At 42.0% G+C, this 14,119-nt stretch overlaps 1 long non-coding RNA gene across 1 annotated transcript; it reads left to right on the top strand.

The window, feature by feature from the left end:
- On the top strand, positions 1 to 7,665 carry LOC149321759 (uncharacterized). The gene is made up of 3 exons (XR_016278617.1): positions 1 to 69; positions 5,696 to 5,837; positions 7,558 to 7,665. It is a non-coding gene; the product is annotated as an uncharacterized LOC149321759 (long non-coding RNA).
- The last annotated feature ends 6,454 nt before the right edge of the window (positions 7,666 to 14,119 follow it).

Below are 14,119 nucleotides of genomic sequence, written 5' to 3'. Positions count from 1 at the left end.
CCAGAATTCCATAGCACGGAGCCATGGCAGCCAAAGCGGGATCCCCTATATTTGGGGGAAATACTCAGAGTAACTGTTTTCAAACGCATTTGATATTTTGGGGAAATATTTAGAGTAACGTTTTTCAAATGTATTTTATTTGATATTTTGGGGAAATATTCAGAGTAACTTTTTTTTCAAATGTATTTATTTGATATTTTTTGGACATAGTACAGAATCTGCCGGATGGGCAGCCCTTGCCCGTCCATCCTCATGGTAGTAGTAATGGTGCTGAGGGCAACACTGCTAACGTGTGAGTTGGGGACAAAGCCATTCTTGCAGCTGGTCAGGGGTTCTAAGGCATCACATAAGCCACATTTGAGCAAACTTGGTGGTGCTCTTGTGCCTTTGTGGAAGCCGCATATCCCTAATGTCCTGGATGACCCAGCATTGGCCCCACTTTATAACCCTCCAGTTTTCCCCATGTGAAAAAGTCCAGTTGGTGGAGGTCACAGGCTGAGGTGATAGTGTGAAATGCCCTCTTCCACACCAGCCTCACCATCTGGAATCTGCCCGAGAGGTAGAAACGGAGCCACTGGAACACAGTGTCCCCAATACCTAACTCCTTCAAGTGACCCAGGATACCGTGGTCTATGGTATCGAAGGCCGCTGAGATGCCCAAGAGCACAAACAGAGTCGCATGTCCCCTGTCGATGCCCAGATGGAGATCATCGACCAAGGCGACCATGGCAGTCTCAGCTCCATATCCCACCCTGAAGCTGGTTTGAAATGGGTCTAGATAATAGGCTTCATCCAAGACAACCTGGAGTTGGAAGGCAACTGCCCTCTCGATCACTTTGCCCAAGAATGGTAACAGGAAGAACAGTCAATAGTTATTCCTTACCAGGGGGTCTAGGGAGGGGTTTTTCAGAAGTGGCTTAAGCACTGCTTGTTTCAACTCTGAAGGAAATCCCCCCCCCCCCGAATGATGCATTAATTATGAGTTGCAGTAATATTTTCACTGCATCCCCACCCTGAACAGTCAACCAGGATGGGCAAGGATCGAGAGGGCACATTGTCTTTCTCACACTTCCAAGAAGCTTGTCCATCGGTATTTACAAACTCAAAATGATCCAGTTTAACACTGTGAACACTGGACACCTCTCTTACAATTTCTGTTGTAATGCCCACATCTAGATCAACTCTAATCTGAGAGATTTTATCTGCAAAAAAGTCGTTAGAAGCATCACAACAGGCTTTGGTTGGTTCCAATTAAAGGGTTCAGGATGGGAGGCAATTGAGTTAGCTCTTTAACCACCCTGAACAGCTCTGCTGGACGGGACTCTGCAGATGCAATATGTGCAGCATATAAAGAGTTCTTTGCTGCATCTATTGCCACTCCATAGGAATCTAAAAAGTTCCTATGACGTGTCTTGTCAGGCAAAAGTCCATGTTTCTGCCAGCGGTGCTCTAGTATTGAATTTCATTTTGTTAGCTTTGACCCAGCTTTCTAGTCTATTCAGGTCATTTTGAATTTTGATCCTGTCCTCTGTGGTGTTAGCTACTCCTCCTAATTTGGTGTCATCTGCAAATTTGATGTGTATGTCCCCAATTATGTCGTCCAGGTCATTGATAAAGATGTTGAATAGCACTGGGCCCAGGAGAGAGCCCTGTGGGACCCCACTGGTCACTTCTCTCCAGGATGAAAAGGAGCCATTCTTGAGCATCCTTTAGGTTCGGCCAGTCAACCAATTACAAATCCATGTAAAAGTTGCCTTGTCTAGCCCACATTTCACTAGCTTGTTTGCAAGAATGTCATGGGGAACCCTGTCAAAGGCCTTACTGAAATCAAGATATGTTATATCCACAGCATTCCCTTCATTTACCAAGCTGGTAATTTTATTTAAAAAAAGAGATTAGATTTGTCTGGCATGACTTGTTTCTCTGAAACCCGTGTTGACTTTTTGTGATTATGGCATTGCCTTCTAGATGTTCACAGACTTTCTGTTTAATGATCTGCTGCAGAATCTTTCCTGGAATTGATGTCAGACTAACTGGACGATAATTGTTGGGATCCTCTTTTTTTCCCTTTTGGATAATGGGGACAATGTTTGCCCTCCTCCAGTCTGCTGGGACTTCTCCTGTTCTCCAGGAGTTCTCAAAGATTATTGCCAATGGTTCCGATATTACATTTTCCAGTCCTTTTTATACCCTTGGATGTAGTTTATCTGGTTCTGGAGACTTATATTCATTTAGATTAACAATCTCCTTACTGTTTTAGGTGTGTAGAAGAGGAAGGGCTCCTGTACCTTTAAGAAGAGGGAATTGGAACAAGTGACTAACCAGCAGAGTATGGAATTCCCTTTTCCACAAAATTACTAAAGGTTAGGGAGCACCGGGGTGTAGTGGTTTGAGCACTGGACTGAACTCTGGGGATCACAGTTCAATTCCCTGCTCAGCCATGGAAACACACTGGGTGACCATGGGCAAGTCACACACTCAGCCCCAGAAAGCCCTATGATAGGTTTGCTTTAGGATTGCCCTCAGTCCCAGAGGTGTCACTGGGGAGGGGTGTGAGTACAGACCACACCTGGTCACCGAGTGACACCCCAGGGTGCATACACCTGATGGGACTGGTGTGGCTACTGGTCAAGCAAGAAAGGTCAAAGTCTCCCATTCTTGTTCACCCAGCAGCCACACCAGACCTGGAATGGGCCTTCTGGTGGCTACAGTGCCTCCCCCTTCAGCAGCAGCAGCAGCTCCTGCTGGAAGGCAGTGCCTTCTGTTTAGAGTTTGGGGTGTTTGCTGGGTGAGCAGCTGCACCAGACCCTAAACAGGCCATCCAGAGCCCAGAGAGGTCACAGCAAGTGGCCGGCTGGGAGAGGGGGCAGGCCACTCCTACCCCTTCCAGTCCTTTCTGGGACCAGGTTACACTAACCTCAGGGATGCCACTGTCAGTCCAGAACAATTTTTAAGGCACACAACAAATACAGCCCTGCCCTTTTTCTGCATGTGGCCATCCTGTCTTTTAATGCAGAGGGACACATAAGTCCCTCTCCTCATCCGTTATCTCTCACACATACAAAAACACAGTGTTAACACATTCCCTGGTTTCTGGAATAGTAGCAAGAGCAGCAGTTAACCAGTTTTGCCAAGATTTTTTTTTTTTAAAAAAATGTGATTTTATTTTTAAGTAATAAATATAACACAGTAAACCAGGTGAAAGCAAACAGGTTCTAAACTCTTGCAAGCAGCAAATCCAATGACCCACATCAGAATCTGAAAGAAAGGCCTAGAACAGACAGGCCAAATGAAGTGGCTTCTGGCCGCTTTGGAGGCATGCCAGTTAGACGACACATGCCTCCAAAGTGTCCAGAAGCTGCACTGAGGCCACTCTCCAGTCCCTTGGACTGGAGCAAAAAGGGGCTGGGATAATCCACTTCTGGAAGTGCCAGTCAACCCTAGCAAGCACAGCCTGCATTGGGAGTGAGGTTCAGACCCGCTTCTGGCTGGACATAAGCCACTCTTTCCTGCTCATCTACTCCAGCCCAAAGTCTCCACATCTGCCCTCTCAGAACAGCTGTTCCCAACCTGTGGGCCACGAACCCTTTGGGGGTCAAATGACCCTTTCACTGGGGTTGCCTGGTTGGGCTCACTGCTCCTCCTCCTCCTCCTCCTTCAGGGTGTCAAGGCCTCCTCTGGCCTGCTCCTGCCACCACCTCAGTCGTGCAAGGCTGAAGCCCTGCATGACGGCCTCCCAGCCAATCAAGGAGGCTGCCGACCGGAAGAAGGCTTCTAGCCACAAGGAGGTCGCGGCCAGAGAAAAGTTGAGGACCACTGTCTTTGAAGGTTTTGTTTATATCCACCAGGACAGATTACTTTCACTGACTTTGAGCTTTATCACACCAGACTGCTGTCTTGCCATAATGGTGCCAGTTTAAGAATGGAAGCACCATTTCTTATCATGCTTTACTCAACAGTAGTCTTTGGCAATCCATGATCACACAGTCCAGTGATGGTGAACCTATGGCACGAGTGCCAGAGGTGGCACTCAGAGCCCTCTCTGTGGGCACATGTGCCATCACCCCAGCACAGAGTTTGCCAGAGTTTGTTATTAGAAAGCCAGAGGGACATGGCACTTTGCAATAAATAAGTGGGTTTTGGGTTACAGTTTGGGCACTCGGCCTCTAAAAGGTTCACCATCACTGGCATAGTCTGTTTTCTACACTGCCAAAATGCTGCTTTCTGGGAAAAAGAGGGGTACAAGTGATCACGGCTGCCAAACATCTCGCATAGCGGCTGCTTTGTGAATGTGCATACAGCAGCCGACTTAGGAAAGGTGTTGGCAGCCAGAATCGCTGCTCCGACCTCTTCTGAAGTGCAAGGCAGCTCTGTGCACTTTTGCTACACAGCAGCCCTGTGCTTTGGAAATAAGAGCGGGGACAAGATATTGCAGCTACAAACAACCCCCCCCCCCCCAAGGCCAGCTGCTGTGTGACTGTGCAAACAGTAGTCTGCCTGGGGAAGGTGTTGGTGACTGCAATTACTGCAAAGAAGAGAAGGAGAGGAGCATCATATGACTGCTTGAGAAGCAGAACTGCAGTGGAAGGGACCCATCACATTAAGGCAGTAATGGAATAGCAGCAAGACTGAGAGCCTATTGATGGGTTTTGCTCATTGATGAAAAAGTGCACTACACTAACAAATGGAATGCAAGGCAGCAGCATTGTTTAATAAGTACCAGACAAAGACACTTTTATCCTGTTAAAATTCTGCTTTTGTAGCTTTGTGTGATAACATCTTTTGTCAATCTCCACAAGCAGTTTCTCTTCTGTTCCTTTCCAGAGAGATGAGGGAAGTGAGGGAAGAACATGAAAAAGTGACTTTTTGGATTATCTCTCCCAGAGATTCTGGGACTTGCAGTCCAAAAGTAACTATCCAATGCTTGGAGCAAGGGAAAGCAAGAAAGAGAGTTTACCTTCCCCATTTTTTCCTCTTCCTTCTTCCACCATTTAGAACATTCTAAAGAGTCTGAGCATGAAGAAACCATACTTTAGTCATCGGCTCCCATAAAGAGACAGTCGCTGACTATTACTTCAACCAGTCATTAAAATTGTTTGCCTATGTAAGATATGACCAGGCTGGATGCCAGGTCGTGGCCAGCTTTCATACTATATAATAGATGATGGTGAAATTGGACAGGAAGAGATTAGAGTTGGCAGCTGGCCACAGCATCAGGGGGTAAGTCTCCAAAAAGCTTCATCTGCACATCCATCATCAGTATGTATGTTATCCATAGAACATGAAGAACCAGCACAGCTGCTGCTGATTTCAAAAAAATCAGTTTAAAAATGAAAATCTTCCCCATCCCCCTTGAACATACAATCTACAGTTGGCCCTTCTTATACATTGATTTTTTTTATGCAAATGTTAAAAAAAAGTATAAATTTCAAATATCAAACCTTGATTTTCCATTTTTATAAGGGACACCATTTTGTTATGTCATTATATTTAGGGGGACTTGAGCATCCGTGGATTTTGTTATTCATGGGGGATCTTGGAACCAAACCCCAGTGTATAACAAGGGTCCACTGTACTTCCCCTACCTGAGCAGTGTGTCTTCAGGCAGATGAATTGTTTATTTACCTAGAATACGAGAATATGGAGGAGCTTCTCTTTTAGCCTTTAAAAGTTACACACTTTTTTTTCCATTCAGGAAGGAATTATCAGGTGTGATTTCAAAAAGTACAATTGGAAGAGTTGGTTGGCTTGGCAACAGACATTCAGACGCCATGTATTTATGCAGATCAGAGGAACAGAAGCATAAAGGGACTACTATACATGTCCAGAGAAGGAAGGTAAATACTATGCAGGAAACCCATCGATCGTAGTTCCTAGTTTATGGAAGTATCTTGTCGGTTGATTTTACTTCTTTTCTTAAGTATTATTTATTAATAAGGCCTTTCTTATTGTACTAAATTGTAGGACCCCCTCCACAGGAAGATTAGATTACCACTTTCTTTTCTGTGCTTCATATGAATGGCAGAGATGTTTTTGTTCTAACAAGCTTTTAATGCAATTGCCATGTTGCTTTCTAATTGTAATTTTATTCTGTTTAATTTTAATAATTATAGTTAATTATTTATAAATATAAATTATGATGATGATACTGAGAATTTTGTCTCACTGCTCCTGAGGTCTTATAATTTTAAATCTTGCCATGATATGATCTGTTTGATTGCTGTTGCTGTTACCTGCATTCAAATTAATCTCATTCTATGGCAACCCTGCAGATGAGACATCTCCAAGACACCCTGTCTTCCACTGCTCTGCCCAACTCCTGCAAACTCATGCTTGTGATCTCTTTAATGGGACCCATCCATCTGGCATGCGGCCTTCCTCTATTCCTACTTCCTTCCACTTTTCCTAGCATTATTGAGATATCCAAAGTACGACAGCCTAAGTTTTGTCATCTTGGTTTACAAGGAGATCTTTAGGACCCATTTATTTTTCTTTTTGGCTATCCATGGAATCCTCAGCATTCTTCTCCAGCATCACATCTCAAATGCATTGATTTTCTTCCTATCTTCTTTCTTAACTATTCAGCTCTCACATCCATACATGGTAATGGGGAATATAGTGTCTTGTATGATTTTAATTTTTGTGCTCAGTTGTATATCTTTGCATTTTAGAATCTTTTCTAGTTCTTTCATAGCTGACCTTCCCATTCTTAATCTTCTTCTGATTTCCTGACTGAAGTCCCCATTCCTATCAATGTTTGATCCCAGATATCAGAATTCTTTTACTATTTCTGTTTCCTCATTGTTTACGTTGAATTTGTGTTGGTACTGCATAGTCATTATTTTTGTTTTCTTTATGTTCAACATTAAGCCTTCCTTTGCACTTTCTTCTTTGATCTTCCTTAGTAGATGTTCAAGGTCTGTGAGGTTTTCTGCTAGTATTATGGTGTATCTATGGCCTGGGACAGACCGCCCAAAAAGGGCGGCCTGCCGGTGGCCTACTTTCCTCCGGAGAGAAGCCGCAGCCGCCAAACCCAGGAAAAGCGGGTTCTTTTTCTGTCGCAGGGTGGACATAACGAGTGCACTAATGGTGCACTGATTATGTAAGCGATGCACAGTGACATGCAGATGCCGTGTGACACTTATGTCACAATGGCAGTGCCTGTGTACATGGGGCGCCACCATTGTAACGCCACCAAGCACATTAGGCTTAGGGACCCTTAAAATCAGTGCCAGTACACTGCTTGTTGGCAGTATGTACCACGCCTTAGATTGGTGATATTCCTTCATCCTATTGTATCACCTTAAATCTTTATTCAGAGGAGAATTCATAACTGTATTACCACTGAACTGTATGGATCCATTATATGACTTCTGAGGTATTTTCTGACCCTGTGGGAATTACAATATATGTTAGGGGATTAAAATGCCCCATATCCTCAGTGGTGTTTGGGTATAACGGCCAAATGCATGAAGCCAAAAAAATACATATTCACGTGAGGTAGAACATTTGTTTTGAGTAACTGATGCACTTCCTTTTCTGCCTCTCTCCAAAAAGAACCAGCATGATTTCTGCATCCTAAAAATACTACCACTGTTATTTCCAACGGAAAAAGGAGAATTTGTGAATCCCCAAAATTAAGAAATGGAGATAAACCCTGAACGAATACAGGTATATTTGCATGAAGGCCTATGATTAATGATCTTGTTAGGTAATTTTCTGCTCCACTAACAAAATAGTGTCTTCTGGGGAACTGTTTCCCAAGCAAGAGCTATTATTTGTGCATGTCACTAAACAGGAAGCCAGAGCCTCGCACGTGGATGCAACAGTGGTCCTTGAAAAGAAATTTCTCACACATGCAGAACTGTCTGCTGGTTATTGTTTGGTTTTTTTATTATTATTATTTCATCCACTGATTACTAAAGAAGTAACTGCAGGCGGAGTGTGTATGTAATGACTTATTCTGCTGAAATTTAATTCCCAATTGTCAAGAGGCTTATACATCACAAGTTTGATAAAGTCTGTCTACTTCAATGCCCTGAACACATGCTCTGCCTTTCTATTTGCTTACCAAATTAAGTTATAAAGACTGTTTTCTGTGAAAACATTTTCAAATGTTTCTCCATTGTTTTTTTGTTTCCTTCCTTTTGGGGTACCAGGCATTTCCAGAGCAGCAGTTTCTTGTGGCTCTTCAGTGAATTCTTTGTGGATATCTGCACCAGATCCTTCTATTTCTGCCACTCATGACATATGTGTCTTTGCCTGGTCCTTTCTGGAAAGGATCAAGTGAATCTTCACTTGTTGCCCTCCCATCTTTGAGCAGGGAAGGCACTGATTCACATCTGAGAACTCATCTAGTCTGCATTATGTTTCAACTACAAATTAGCATGGTGCTTTTTTTGTCCCAGTGTATTACACTCCATGAGATATTTTTTTAGGTGACCCCAAGTGTTTTTAAATAATACTCAGATGGTTGCAACTCAGGGACATTGTTTAAAATTTTTGAGGCAACAGTGTCATAAAATAGCCAGCATGTAGGTGTAATTTGGGGTGTATGATGCAACAAAATGTAACTCTGGGGTGCCCTCTGTAGAATGGACCAAGAAAATAAGCAACATATTGTCTTTGTCAATAAGATGTGTCTGCACAGAGAATATATAAGCACGCTCAGCTTTCCTTAGTATTTTGCCTATTATTTGGTGTTTGGAAACATTATTTTTTTTTAATTGTGCTCCCAGAAACCCTCAGCCAGGATGGGCATGCAGAGTAGAGGAGTGTGAAAAAGAATAAAAAAGAAAAAATATCAGATGCTGCCAACATTTTAAAACAGAATGCTACAAATAAAGTAGAATCCTAGTCCACTTGGCTGAGTGGTAAGACAGTCCAGTAATAATAATAATTATTATTATTATTATTATTATTATTATTAACCTTTATTTATAAAGCGCTGTAAATTTACACAGTGCTGTACATACAATCTTTTTAATTGGACGGTTCCCTGCCCTCAGGTTTACAATCTAAAAAGACACGACACAAAAGGAGAAGGGAGTGGTGGAGGGGAAGGGGCCTGTCTAATAAGATAATACATATAAAATACATAGCAATACAGGAAATGATTTAATAAAACAGACAACAAAAGAACATCAAATAGCAAGTGACAATTATGCAATGCCTGGGAATGCTTCTCTGAATATTATAATAATATTATATAATATATATATATATATATATATATATATATGATAAGATAATGAATCTTGTATGTATCAGTCTCCTTGTATTAAGAAAGCAGTGAAGATTTATAGTCATGTTGCAGTATGTGGATATTTTCAAATATACCATCACAGCAAAATAGGACAAAGTATTCTCCTGCAGAAGCAGGACATGAATTCCTGCAATGTTCATTCACTTCCAGATGGTTATCTAAACTGTGCTTCCACAAGATCAGACTTCAGTTGCTCTGTTCTTCCACACACAAAAGGCCATTTCAGGCATGATGAGAGAGTGTGGTTTCCTGCTACCTAAACCAGCCTGGCCTGGACTCAACTGCACCCTCTTTTCTGTTTCTGCACCCAAACAGAGAAGATTAGAAGCATTGTTGTTTAGACTATGATTTAAGAAGCAGCCAAAACTGGAAGCCACAGTTGTACTCACTAATTTAAACAAATTACAGATTGAATCTCCTTTTCCATAATGTTTGAGACCAAGAGTGTTTTGGATTTTTTTGGATTTTGGAATACCTGTACAGTACATACTTAATGGAATATCTTGGTGTTGAAACTCAAATCTAAAAACAAAATCCATTTCTTGTAGACCTTATACACATAGCCTGAAGGTAATTTTATACAATATTTATAACAACTGTGTGCATCTGTGTACACTGAACCACCAGAGAGCAAAGGTGTCACTATCTCAGCCACCTATGAAAAATGTTTTGGTTTTTGGAATACAGTCAGCCCTCCTTATCCATGGATTTTTTATCCATAGATTAAAGTATCCACGGTTTGAAAATATTTTTTAAAAGTATGAATTCCAAATAGCCAACCTTGATTTTCCATTTTATATAAGGGCCACCATTTTGCTATGCTATTATATTTAATGGGACTTGAGCATCCATGGATTTTGTTATTATGGGAGATCCAGGAACCTGTTAGCCATATACAACCCACCATGATGCAATTAAGTAATTATAGACTTAATTGTTTTATGGAAAGGGGGGAGTTAGTATACCCTACATCTCCTTGCTAGATATGCTAACACCCCCCTCTGTGTCTAAAATTATTTTTAAATCTAAAATTATCTAACTGCATCACTGTGGGTCATATATGGCTAATAGGCTTGCATTCATAACCTAGATAATACAACTATAAATGCAAAATAGGTTTGCTAATCACTCTGATCTCCCCCAGGCTTTTTGAATATCCTCTTGCATTAGAGATGAAGACAGTCCCATCTCACTAAGAAAAGTAAGGTCAGATTTCCTACCTTCTCCCTGCCATGTCCCCAGCCACCTTTCCTGTCTGGATATCTTGTGGATTGCCCCAAATCCAATCACTGTTTTGTCAATCCAGAGTTAAAACCATCTGTCAAAATTGCCCCTTTTGTCAGTTCCATGGGAAAGTAATCAAAGGCCTGTTACAGACTGCCAAAATAAAGCTGCTTCGGGTCTCTTTGGAGGTATGCTATTTAAATGATACATGGGCCCTAAGAGTCCGGAGGTGGCACCAAAGCCACACTCTATTCCTAAGCACTGGAGTGCAGCTTTGGTGCAGCTTCTGGATTCTTAGGATGCATGCATCATTTAAATAGCATACTTCCAAAGAGACCTGAAGCAGCTTTATTTTGGCAGTCTGTAACAGGCCAAAGAGTATGTTACATTGCATCTCTTGAGGATGCAAAACAGGATATAAATATCCACCACATACATGACCACTTTGTGCATACAACTACCACTTACTGGGCTCTGTCCAACTGCCCAGAGTTCCCCTTCTTTCTGTATTACCCTGAGATGCTGTGTGAAACACACCCCACTTTCTCCCAGTCCTTCTTCAAGACTGGTAAATATCACCCTCTTTAAAGCCCAATTCTCTGCTATCCAGTATTCCATACATCTCTTTCAGTTAGCCTTGTTTAGTTCTTAAAGCTGAATTACTATTGTTTGTTTGCATATCTCTAAATAAAACCTTATTCACTTAATCACAACTCTCTGTACAATTAGCACTGATATATACAGGTGAAAAGATTCCCTAAGTTACCCACCTCTTGCAGATAAAGAAAGCACTATGTTTTTACTTGAAAGAACACTTCTCTAGGAATCTCTAGGTCCTCCAGTGCAACTCTGTGGTCAGCATCTGCCAGAAACTGACCACAGAAGTGTGTTGAAGAAGCTAAGGTTGCCTCGCAGAGTGTTCTCTCTAGGAATCTCTAGGTCCTTCAGTGCAATTTTTGGTTAAAGTTGACCATAGAGTTGCACTGGAGGACCTAGGTATTCCTAGAGAGAACATATTAATAAAATCCATATCTACAAAAGTCAAAGCCACAAATGTGAAGCGATAAATGTAGTGATATGTTGCCCCACTCTTGCTGTACTGTGTATGCTGGACCTAGTTTTCTATACTGAGATGGATTGTGGTAATCTTGGCATGAAAGAACTCTCTGTTTTTCTGTTGTCATGGTCTTGACCACCTCCCTCTATAAGAACCCCATGCAGCTTAATCTCATTGCACTTTCATTTAAATACTCAAGTAACATACAAAACATTGATAACAGAAACATTTGAAATATTGTTCTGAGTGCACAACAAAAAACCCACCTTATAAAAAGTACAGTTTTCCTCCTTGTTCCATATTTTTCAAAGAGAAGGGGGATGAGCAGGGATGCATTCAGCTATTTTCATGGAGCTCATCTGCAAGAACTTTGTCTGCAGGGACCTCCTAAGGATCCCTGGAGCTTCCTTCAGGTGCCTATTTCAGATGTTCAGCTACAGAAAAATAGCTAAACATGTCTCTGTTGTTCCCCCACTCTCCAACAACATGGAAGTGGCTGTGTTGGAGAGGTTGTGCCAGGCTGCTTACAGGGTGGGGTTGGGGGTAACATTGGGAGTCGCAACTTGGAGTCTACAGCAAAGACTCCTATCATATTTGGAGAGAGAAATCCCAAAGGTACAAACTGGATTCAGGAAAGGAAGATGTAGTAGGAGTCATATTACAAACATATGTTAGATAATGGAGCGTAGCAGGGAATTTCAAAAGAAAATCTGCATGTGCTTCATTGACTGCAGCAAAGCCTTTGATTGCATAGATCATAAAAAGTTATGGAATGCTCTCAAAGAAATGAGAGTGCCACTACATCTGACTGTCCTGATACCTAGCCTGTATTCAGTGCAGGAGGCTGCCATCAGAAATGAATATGGAGAAACAGAATGTTTCCCACTTGGGAGGCCTGGTACAGATCGCCCAAAAAGGGTGGTCTGCCATTGCCCTAGTTTGCTCCGCAAGGAAGCCACAGCGGACAAACCTCACAGCTTCCTCGTGGAGCAAAAAGAACCCCAAAAAGCAGGTTCTTTTTGCGGAGCCGTAATGACGCCACAGTGCACCAATGGCGCACTCACAAAATTATTATGGTGCTGCGATATGCAGACACTAGACGTCCGTCGCTTCAAAATGGCAGCACCCATCTGTACAGGGTGCCACCATTTTGACGTACGGAAGACATATTAGGGTTGCGGGGTGTCTGTAAACAATGCCCCGAGGCAACCCTAGTACATCATCAAGACGTGCCACGAGGCCTGTCTGTACCGGGCCTAAGATATGCAGATGACACAATACTACTAGCAGAAACCAACAAAGAACTGGAGCAATTACTGAAGAAGTTTAAGGAAGAAAGTGCTAAGGTAGAGCCCTGGTGATGCAGTGGTTACATTATTGTTATTATTATTATTATTATTATTATTATTATTATTATTTATAGCCCACCTCTCCCCAGAGGATCAGGGTGGGTTACAATCAAGAATAAAACATAGTAAAATAATAACACAGTCCCTAACCCACAATTAAAATACAACAGCATAAAAATCAGTTATTAAAATTGCAATAAAAATTACAATAAAATTTAATCCCCATTACAATGAGATGATTTAAGGGAGAGTCAAGGAGGCACAGCTGTGGGACTGTGGAGAGGGCCCATGTATTAGTCTGGGAATGCCCGCCAGAAGAGATCTGTCTTGATGGCTTTTTTAAAGGCCTCAAGAGATGTTATACCTGTACTGCAGCCACTCACTCACAAACCAAAGGGTTGTGAGTTCTGTACCAGCCAGGGGCTCCAGGTTGACTCAGCCTGGCATCCTTTCAAGGTCGCTAAAATGAGTAGCCAGCTTGTTGGGGGCAATTAGCTTACACATTGTAAACCAACTAGGGAGAGCTTAACTGCACTGATAAATGGTATAGAAATGTACTTGCTATTGCTACTTGCTAAGATAGGCCTCATGCTAAACATTAAGATAACAAAAATAATGACCACAGAAGATCTACAAGAATTCAACCTAGATAAGGAGGAAATTGAAATAGTCCAGAAGTTTGCATACCTTAGATCAAATACTGACCAGAACAAAGACTGCAGTTAAGAAGTCAGAAGAAGATTAGAATTAAGAAGGACAGCTATGAAAGAACTGGACAAGATCCTAAAGTGTAAAGGTATTACTCTGAACACTAAAATGAAGATCATTCAAGCCATTGTGTTCCACATCACCATATATGGATGTGAGAGTTGGACAGTGAAGAAAGCCAACAGAAAGAAAATAAACTCATTTGAGATGTGGTGCAGGAGAAGAGTGCTGAGGTTACTGTGGACAGCCAAAAAGACAAACAAATGGGTTCTAGAACAGATCAAGCACAAACTTCCCTTGGAAGCCTGGATGACTAAACTGAGGTTGTCGTACTTTGGCCCCATCGTGATAAGGTATTAATTATTAGAAAAGACAAGGCAGTCAAAAGAGAGTAAGACAGACATGAGCCTGCAGGACCTGAGCAGAGCTGTAGAGTACAGGAGAATCTTGGAGATGTCTTATCCACAGGGTCACGATAAGTCAAAGTCAACTCAAGGACAGATAACAACAAACTTC

This window comes from Sceloporus occidentalis, unplaced genomic scaffold, assembly GCF_023333645.1.
Source record: "Sceloporus occidentalis isolate IW3139 unplaced genomic scaffold, rSceOcc1.0.p SCAF_1, whole genome shotgun sequence".
NCBI lineage: Eukaryota > Metazoa > Chordata > Lepidosauria > Squamata > Phrynosomatidae > Sceloporus > Sceloporus occidentalis.
The sequence above is the reverse complement of the archived record's forward strand: the minus strand, read 5'-3'. Positions and strand labels throughout refer to the sequence as shown.